This window comes from Chrysemys picta, chromosome 4, assembly GCF_011386835.1.
Source record: "Chrysemys picta bellii isolate R12L10 chromosome 4, ASM1138683v2, whole genome shotgun sequence".
NCBI lineage: Eukaryota > Metazoa > Chordata > Testudines > Emydidae > Chrysemys > Chrysemys picta.
Genome location: NC_088794.1, coordinates 113857383 through 113866623, shown reverse-complemented (window position 1 = coordinate 113866623; position 9241 = coordinate 113857383). Strand labels below are relative to the sequence as shown.

Here is a 9241-nt window from a genome sequence, read left to right as displayed (position 1 = left end):
CTCCACTAGGTGCCGTCAGGCAGACACAACCTCCCTGTCAATTGAACAACAACAACAAAAAAATGGATAGAGTCCAACACATACGGCAATGCACTTATAGCCTGCCATAGTGTACACTACAGTCACCGTGGCTTAACAACTTCACACATTCAGTTGGATAGGCTCTTGTTTGCAGTCTGCCAAGTGAGAAAACAAGTAGAGTTACAGCCTGTCACAAATGGGCACATAGACATATATCGTTTTCCAAACATGGACTTGCACACACATAAATACCAAAGAAATTGTCCCATAGACACATTCAGACAGCTTCAGTTTGTCAAACCTAGCCACCCCGTTCTACTGTACAGTCTCAGACACCTGCCCAAGGCAAGATATAGCACCCACCGCTCTCCTCACCTAGAGTCCCCCCAAAGAGAGGACATGGTATTCTAGATATAAGATACACTATCTCCTGCACTTGGACACTTCTAGAAAGAGTGGGGCCCATAAATAGACCCACTCCAATAGCATCATGCACACACAGACCCTCTGATTCGGACAGCCAAAGTCACTCCTAGTCAGGTTCTTAAGACCACAGGACATGTTGCCCCAACCCCAACAACTCAGTGCAAAATGATGCTTGGCTGGTAGCCTATACTCACCTGCAACCAGGCTTCTGCATGGGCCTCTTCTCCTTTAGGTGTAGTTCTTCCATCAGGTCCCAGTTTGATCCTCCTCCTTCAAAATGCAGGCAGCTGATGCTCACCTCATTGTGGTACTGCCCCAACACACAATTCCAAGCATTTTAATGAGACATGAAAAAAATCTAGATGGTTAGCTGGCAACTAGTGGTTGGATGCCCTTTTGGCCAGGATCCTGCAGCGAAGGAACACCGGCTCTGATAAAAGGGCCCTTCCCACTCACTGCCTAACTTTATCCCTTTCATTTTTCTTCAGGTCTCCTTGACCTGTAGTCACTTGTGATGAAACTAGTAGCTCTGCCCAGCCTTACAGCACACACTTATTACTGAGTGTGCTGGTGCTTTCCCCACTGAAAGACGAGTGAGGGAGTACACTGTGTCTACAATAACGTGCTGATGGATATGCTGTAAATGCCTGGTTAGATAGATGGGGGAATCCAGATGCCAGCTGGCAAAGGAATCCCTTCTAATCTCTTAGCAGCAACCCCCTGGGAGGTTTTGATTTACAAGTTGGAGCCTGCTCTCTGGTTATCACTCCTCTTTGGCCTTGGGATTGGCCCTGCTGCCCATTCAATTGAAGGGCTCCCTTTCTCTTAAAAAAAAAAGAAGAACAGGAGGACTTGTGGCACCTTAGAGACTAACAAATTTATTAGAGCATAAGCTTTTGTGGACTACAACCCACTTCTTCGGATGCATATAGAATGGAACATATATTGAGGAGATATATATGCACACATACAGAGAGCATAAACAGGTGGGAGTTGTCTTACCAACTCTGAGAGGCCAATTAATTAAGAGGAAAAAAAAAAACTTTTGAAGTGATAATCAAGATAGCCCACTACAGACAGTTTGATAAGAAGTGTGAGCATACTTACAAGGGGAGATAGATTCAATATTTGTAATGGCTCAGCCATTCCCAGTCCTTATTCAAACCTGGAGTTGATTGTGTCTAATTTGCATATCAATTCCAGCTCAGCAGTCTCTCGTTGGAGTCTGTTTTTGAAGTTTTTCTGTTGTAATATAGCCACCCGCAGGTCTGTCACTGAATGACCAGACAGGTTAAAGTGTTCTCCCACAGAGATCACAACCTATCCTGAAAGATGATCCTTTACTCTCACAGATCTTGGGAGACAGACCTGTCCTCGCTTACAGACAACCCCCCAACCTAAAGCAAATACTCACCAGCAACCACACATCACTGAACAAAACCACTAACCCAGGAACCTATCCTTGTAACAAACCCCGATGCCAACTCTGTCCACATATCTATTCAAGTGACATCATCATAGGACCTAATCACATCAGCCATACCATCAGGGGCTCGTTCACCTGCACATCTACCAATGTGATATATGCCATCATGTGCCAGCAATGCCCCTCTGCCATGTACATTGGCCAAACCGGACAGTCTCTACGCAAAAGAATTAATGGACACAAATCTGACATCAGGAATCAAAATACTCAAAAACCAGTGGGAGAACACTTTAACCTGTCTGGTCATTCAGTGACAGACCTGCGGGTGGCTATATTACAACAGAAAAACTTCAAAAACAGACTCCAACGAGAGACTGCTGAGCTGGAATTGATATGCAAACTAGACACAATCAACTCCGGTTTGAATAAGGACTGGGAATGGCTGAGCCATTACAAATATTGAATCTATCTCCCCTTGTAAGTATGCTCACACTTCTTATCAAACTGTCTGTACTGGGCAATCTTGATTATCACTTCAAAAGGTTTTTTTTTTTTTCCTCTTAATTAATTGGCCTCTCAGAGTTGGTAAGACAACTCCCACCTGTTTATGCTCTCTGTATGTGTGTATATATATCTCCTCAATATATGTTCCATTCTATATGCATCCGAAGAAGTGGGCTGTAGTCCACGAAAGCTTATGCTCTAATAAATGTGTTAGTCTCTAAGGTGCCACAAGTATTCCTGTTCTTCTTTTTGCGGATACAGACTAACACAGCTGCTACTCTGAAACCTGTCATTAAAAAAAAAGGGGAGGCTACAAAGGGCGGAACTAGAGCACAAAGCCTTCTAATACTTGACACTTACAGCACTTCACAAACATTCACTAATTAATGCTGGCAAATGGAGAAGTGTAAGGCTCAGAGAGGGGAAATGACTTGCCCAACGCCACAGAGGGTGCTAGTGGCAGAGAAAGAATTAGAATTTAGGAGTTCCCGGCTCTCAGTCTGGCCCACAGTCCACTAGACCCTCACCTCTCCACCTCCTATCTGGGGAGCTGCTTCCTGGACTGGCAGGCTGAGTCAAGAGTGGCATGAATGACTTAGTGGTTAAATCATAGGCCTGGGAGTGTGACAAACTGGCTTGTATTCTGCCACTGATTTGCTGTGCAATCAAAGGCAAGTCGTCTTCCCTCTCTGGGACTCAGCTTCCCTGTCTGTAAATGGGGATTGAGGAGATGTCTTACAGGACTGTTTGGTTACAGATCAGCTGTCAGATAACCCAGCAGCACTTTGGTTAATGGCAGGTTGAATAGATTCCTGAGCCCAGTACCAAGAGCAGGTTGTTTCAGAACATTGGGGCTGGGGAAGGAGGGCAAAGGCAGAAAGCTGCTCCCCGTGTGGTCTGCTACAATGGGGAAAGCAAGTGTGGACTGTAGGAAAGCAGATGGAAGCAGTGGCTCCTCACTATCTGTACTGAATACATACCTGATAACTCCCCTACCAGGAGCAAACCTAGGTAGGCTCAAATGATACCAACATAATCACTTATCTCAATATAGTAGACTCTGCACTCAGAAGCATACAAGAGAGGAAGAAAGGAGTATTCTGCACTGCCATATGGGAGACCACTGGTATGATTATATGTGGCAGCTCCTTGTTTCTCAGGTTGGGAGTGCTCTACAGTAGCATGCAAGAGACCTCGGTCTGAATCTCAGTACCATGCAACTCTGGTTGCAATGTTCTCCACTGTTAAGACAGAGGAACTACATAACTTATTGCACTAGTAGAAGGCACTCAGCTACTATGGCAATGAGTTTGATATAAGAACCATTACAGAATAAAATGCTGTCCCAGACCCTTGCTCTCTGTGCTGACTGTGCTCTCCACTGGCCCTAGCTATTCAACAGGCACATGGGAAACCAGTGGACCATCCCCACCCCCAGTGTGAATTGGAGTGTGCTGCTTCCCCTATTCTGGTTTCCTGCCAACAGATTTCAGTGCACAAAGGAAATGAGATTACCTAAAAGAAAAAAGAAATAAGGGGCATACACCATTCACACAAACCTTTGTCTGTTTAACTGAAAACAATATCAGCTTTGCTCCAACTCACTAAGTTTCAGAGCTCTCTCACTTTTCTCTGTGTTGCATTTGACGTCTTCCAGTCTTCAAGTTCATAAATCCCTTTCTGTACTTTCTGGCTGCCACTAAACTGTCTTGTGTCTGCCTGAGGTACTCATCCCATCAGAGGCAGAGAATAAAGGGGGCCTCCAGCCATCACTTGGACTGCAGACCAAAACAGCCATGGCCTCCCAGGGCAGCTCACTGTTGTCAATGGTTTGTGATGACAGATTTTGATGGTGGAGCTGGGTTCTCAATGCAGGACAGATTCCATAGCACTGGGAGAGCTGGAGACAATTCTGGGGTCGGTCTCACTGTACAGAAAAGGTTCCTCACTTATTAAAAGGATATCTGCAACATGTAGCTCCTGGAATCTGTATTAAGGGGCTCACCTCTCTCCATCACCGCTCCACAGGTGATGTCAGGCAGAAGGATGGCTCAGAAAAGTTCAAGAGGTCACTGCTGCTAGTGCACATGGAGCCCATGAGGGTGACATTCTCAATCCACACACAATGCAGAACAACAGTAACTGAGAAGGCACCTAGCTGACAAGAGCTCCAGGAACCCATATTAATAATCTTTACATAGCAGCACCAATTTGACAAATTAGGGAGGGGAAAACATACTCCTTGACTAAAAAAAAACATGTTCGAATTTGAAATTGGAGCCCCTAGAATGGGTTACCCAAAAGGTGAATAAAATGAGTCACTAACATGCACCCTATGATGCTTAGTAAAGGAACAGCTGGGCTTCCAGGTGGCTGCTTTGCAAATCTCTTCTATAGTATCCATTCCACTTTCTCTCCTGGAAGCAACCTGGGAGCCCTTGCCCAATGAACTTTTACAAAGGACCCCTTCTCAGAGTGATGCTTCAAGAACAGGGGAACAAATCCATGGAGAAGTCAATACTTCACAAGCTGCTTTGCATTTCTGTGCTGCTACAGAACCCACAGAAGGAATCAGCTAATCTGAAACACTTTTGTCTTTTCTAGGTAAAATGTGAGAGGCTTCAGATCATGCTGCATGAATGTAGGATCCTTTCTTTGTCACATCCTGAGTTGCTCTGAAGGAAAGGAGACAAGGGACACCTTTTGCTCAGTGTGAAAGCTGGGATTTGTCTTGGGAATGCAGCTGAGCACAGGAAGAAAGGCAGCAAATTAAAAATGGCATCAAATGGTTGTGATTTCTCCTAATCTTCTAGCTGATGGAATTGCAATTGAAAATGCCACCTGTGTCCACAGATTTAAAAGGAGGATGGCACTGTATTCTGGACCACCTTGGGCTCCTCCAGGGAGGTGGATTACATGGAATTTGGACTTCAGTTGCTTGGCTGCTTTTAGAACACTCCTAGAGGATGTTGCACAGGGAAGGTGGCACTAGATCCAAGAGAACAAAACACAGCAGCCAGGTCCTTTCAGGTACTAGGGCTTTTCTTTAGGCTGCACTGGAAAAAATATTTTAAAATCAGGTATTTAGCACCCAGAGAAGGAACTAACTGTATTAGAAACTCATAAGGAGAAAACTTTTCAGACTAGGTTGTACTTGCCATTGGTTGCTTGTGTTAGAGACTTAAGAAGGACATTGATGTCTGAGTCAGGGAGAACTTGGCACTTCACGGTCAGTCTCACAAGATATATCCATAAGAAAATAATGTTCTTATCATCGTGAATCAGTTCCTATTGATTATGAAATGAAGAGTCCAGGGCTTGGCTAAGGACAGTTGCACACACAGGCTGTTCCATGGTTAACCTGGAATTATGAGAATCCACTTCATCTTGTCCTTTTGTACTTTTCTCAGCATCTGGGGAATGAAGGGGAAAGGAGGGAAGGTTCACAGCAGGCTGCAATTTCAGGGAACAAAGAATGTGTCTATCCCTAGTGCAAGAGGCCCCTATATCTGCGGCAGAACAGAGGCACTTTACAGCTGTGGCTTGTGGCAAACGTGTATTATTAGAATTTCCCACATCCTGCACATCTGGTGAAATACTTGTGGATTGAAGCTCCATTCCCTGTGATGTATGCTGAAACTCCGAGCCAAACTGCTATTATGCTGACTTTCTCAGCTATGTGGACTGCTGTGAATGTCACAAGATTCTCTTCTGCACACTTCAGAGTGGGTAGGAGAAGGGATACAATGTTTCCCTGCCCCCATACATGTGGTAAGACACCACCACAGTATTGTCTAAATGGACTGATGCAAAAAGTGTAACGTAGAATGGCTTGTGATGCAGAAGTAGCAGGTGAACTGCTTTCATTTCCAGTCTGCTCCTATGAAGATGATTCTGGTTCTTTGAGCACTTATCTGGTTCATACAAACTCTCCTTGCGGGGAAACTGGCATCTGTCATTACAATGGTCCAGGCAGGATGTGAGCATGAAAATCCCTTGAGAAAAGTAGCAGACGTGTCTCACCAGAGCAGAGATTTCCTGACATTCTTCTGGAAGGGTTTTCTTCTGCAGAAAATGAAATTAGTCCTATTGTGAGAGCAGAAGAAAGTAAAGATTTGCTGTGAGCCAAGGAGCTGCAGGACAGTATGGTACTTAGAGGATGTCTTGGTCACTAGTGAAACAATATTCTAGAGCCTTTCATGAGACAAACATTTGTGGGCTTTCCAAGTGATGAAACAGACTTGTAAAGGGACAAGATCCTCTGATAGTTCCAGAGTGCTCTCAAGGATTTATGATAAAGCCCATGGGTGAAAGAAAATAACATTTTCTGAACCACAACCAGAGCCTTTGGAAGAGATTGACTTACCAATTATCTAAATATGACAGAACTTGATCCCCTTAGCAGTGATGGGCACCTGCTACCATACTACATTATTACTATTTATTATTTGTATTGCAATAACACCCAAAGACCTCAATTAGAATCTGGACCCCTTTGTGCTAAGTGTTGTACAAACACATAAGAAGATACAACCCGTGTCTTGAAGAGAAGGAAATGAGTGTAACACAAAATAGAAAGGAAGGGGAGGTAGGACAAAGGAAATGGTGATAAAATCTGACTGTAGCATACCTTAGCAATAAGCACAATGTGATGACTATACATCATTTTAAAGTAAAGTAAAGTAATTTTTATTTTTTACTAATTCCAACTGCCTTCAACCCAGCATCATTAGTTGGCTACAATCAGAATCTTTGTGAAAATTTGCAGAGCCACAATTTATGGCAGCACCAGCTGCTATTTTTATTCTTAGGTATTTCTCATGAGATACTTGTGATAGGTATATGGAGACATGAGATTTGCATGTCTGTAGATGCTAAGAATTCTCCAACTAATATTAGGCCAAAGAGATTCCATCTTGAATTTCTGGTACTAGAAACAAGAGAGAAAATGCTTTCATTTAACTGTCCTTAACAGACAGGAAGATTGCCACAAACATCTGAGAGGTGCTGGGTACATTTGCTTACATCATCTCCTTTTTGAAAGGTCAGAGGCATAAGGACAAAACGTTTCTTGAGCCTGAGGAAAGTGAGGCAAATTCTGTTAACCGTTGTAAATGATGGAAGGAACTCATTTGTCTGGTATTTTCCCTGTCTGAGGAACTAGTTAATTCTATCTCCAAAGGAACCTGAGGACATGGCTGCAGGAAGTCAGTAACTTGATTTGTTAGTATAAGGATTTGCCCAAGGACTTACTCCTTCCCTTTGGTAGCTATTGTAGTATCCAAGCTGTGGAAATTAGGTCAGTAAAGGTGTTATGTTCCGCTAAAGAAGTTTGTTGGCTTTGGGGCAGAAGTGTACTGAGCTTAGGAGCCTGTCTTTTCTTTGCTTTCTTTAAGGCCAATTCCATTTTTTGTCTGAACAGGTCAGATACAGAAGTTGCCCCTTCCCAAGGAACATCATTCTTCTTAGAGAACACTGCACTCTTGGCATGGATTTTTAGTGAGGAGGCCCAGATATTACTCTTCTCCTTAGGGAGTCTATCTGAGTCACTGAATATAACCAGCTCAGAGCCTTGACCACCACCTCCAGTTCTGTGGCTCATGTACTAAGCATTAAAACTCCTCAGGGAGGCAATTTCAAAGTCAGAATCTGACTGAAAGGATGAAGAACTTTCTCCTCCTCCACAGAGACTCCAGGGGAGATGGACTTGGATTTCTCTTTGGCTTCTCAGGGAAGGAAGATCAGTCAGGCTTCCTTACCTGAGAGCTGGTCTCTCTGCTTTCTTTGTGAGAGGGCTTCTTGCTCTTGTGGTGTTTAGTAGAGGACTAACCTCTATGGTTAGGGTGAGTGGCAGGGAAGCTGTAGAGATTCTGATTTCCCTGAGACCTAACTGAGGTAGCCTGCTAGCTTCTAATCAGAAATTAAACAGGCAGAGGAGGGAAGGGTCACTTGCACTACTAGACTCTGCAGCCAGTTGATATGGGAGCTGGAAGTCTGTTTTCACACATTACCAGCACATGCCATCTGCTGCTGCCAGTGGTCATTGCAGATACAGCAGTTGATGTGGACCCTCTTACTTATCTTTGTTTTTCCATTTTTCCAGGCATTGCCTGAGGGGTGAACATCAGCAACCTCTCCTCACTAAGGCAGAGTGGAAACCAGGTCCTGAGAGCACTAGCAGCAGGGACCCCAAGTACCAGGAAGACTTCTTTCTTCTGATATATCCTTCATCCTGTCCATCACTTGTCTGCCAGTCACCTGAGGAGGCCCTAGTAGCACTGATTACTGGAACTGCAGTGTGTACTGCAGGAATGATAGGGAGGCAAATGTAACCGGGAAGAAGAGAGATCAGATCCTAGCAGCCTGTTCAGTGTGGGGTCCAATATAAACAGTAGGAGCCTGTGTGTTGCTTGGGAACATGGTCTGTTATAATTGTTCCATTTGGCTGTTTGACAGGAGAAAGAATGGAAAATATGTGAAAATCTTGTTGGTTATTTAATGAACCTAGAAACTGAGCAGGGCCTGAAGATATTTGCTCTGCATTTTAGGGAGCAGTGGGTTTTCAACCCTATGCAATCTCCAGCTGCTGATGCACTCCTCTAATGCAGGCAGAGTTATCTTCATAGCACTAGCCAAACTTTGACTGGAGTGGTGCAACAAGCCACTGCGGCAGCTGATAGAAGCCACCTGTCCCTTGGGCTTCAGGTCTGGTTCTAGAAACATCAGCCAATCATGAAAAAGTTTAGAAAGCAGAAATAAATGGGAGGAGAAAGCAAAATACAAAAATAAGCCACACCAAATACAAACCTCCAGCAATGAAACAACATGACATTACAGTCAGATTTTAAAATAACTGAAAATATA

At 44.0% G+C, this 9241-nt stretch overlaps 1 protein-coding gene and 1 long non-coding RNA gene across 2 annotated transcripts in view; one reads left to right on the top strand and one right to left on the bottom strand.

Annotated features, from left to right (window-relative positions):
- TTLL5 (tubulin tyrosine ligase like 5) overlaps positions 1 to 9241 on the bottom strand; it is a 222163-nt gene that overhangs the window by 1159 nt on the left and 211763 nt on the right. Inside the window, exon 34 of the transcript XR_010601104.1 lies at positions 642 to 757. The gene's annotated coding sequence lies outside the window, so the exon portion shown is untranslated. The remainder of the gene's footprint in view (positions 1 to 641; positions 758 to 9241) is intronic.
- Positions 4982 to 8859, top strand: LOC135983451 (uncharacterized). Its single transcript, XR_010601114.1, has 2 exons — positions 4982 to 6965; positions 8481 to 8859. It is a non-coding gene; the product is annotated as an uncharacterized LOC135983451 (long non-coding RNA).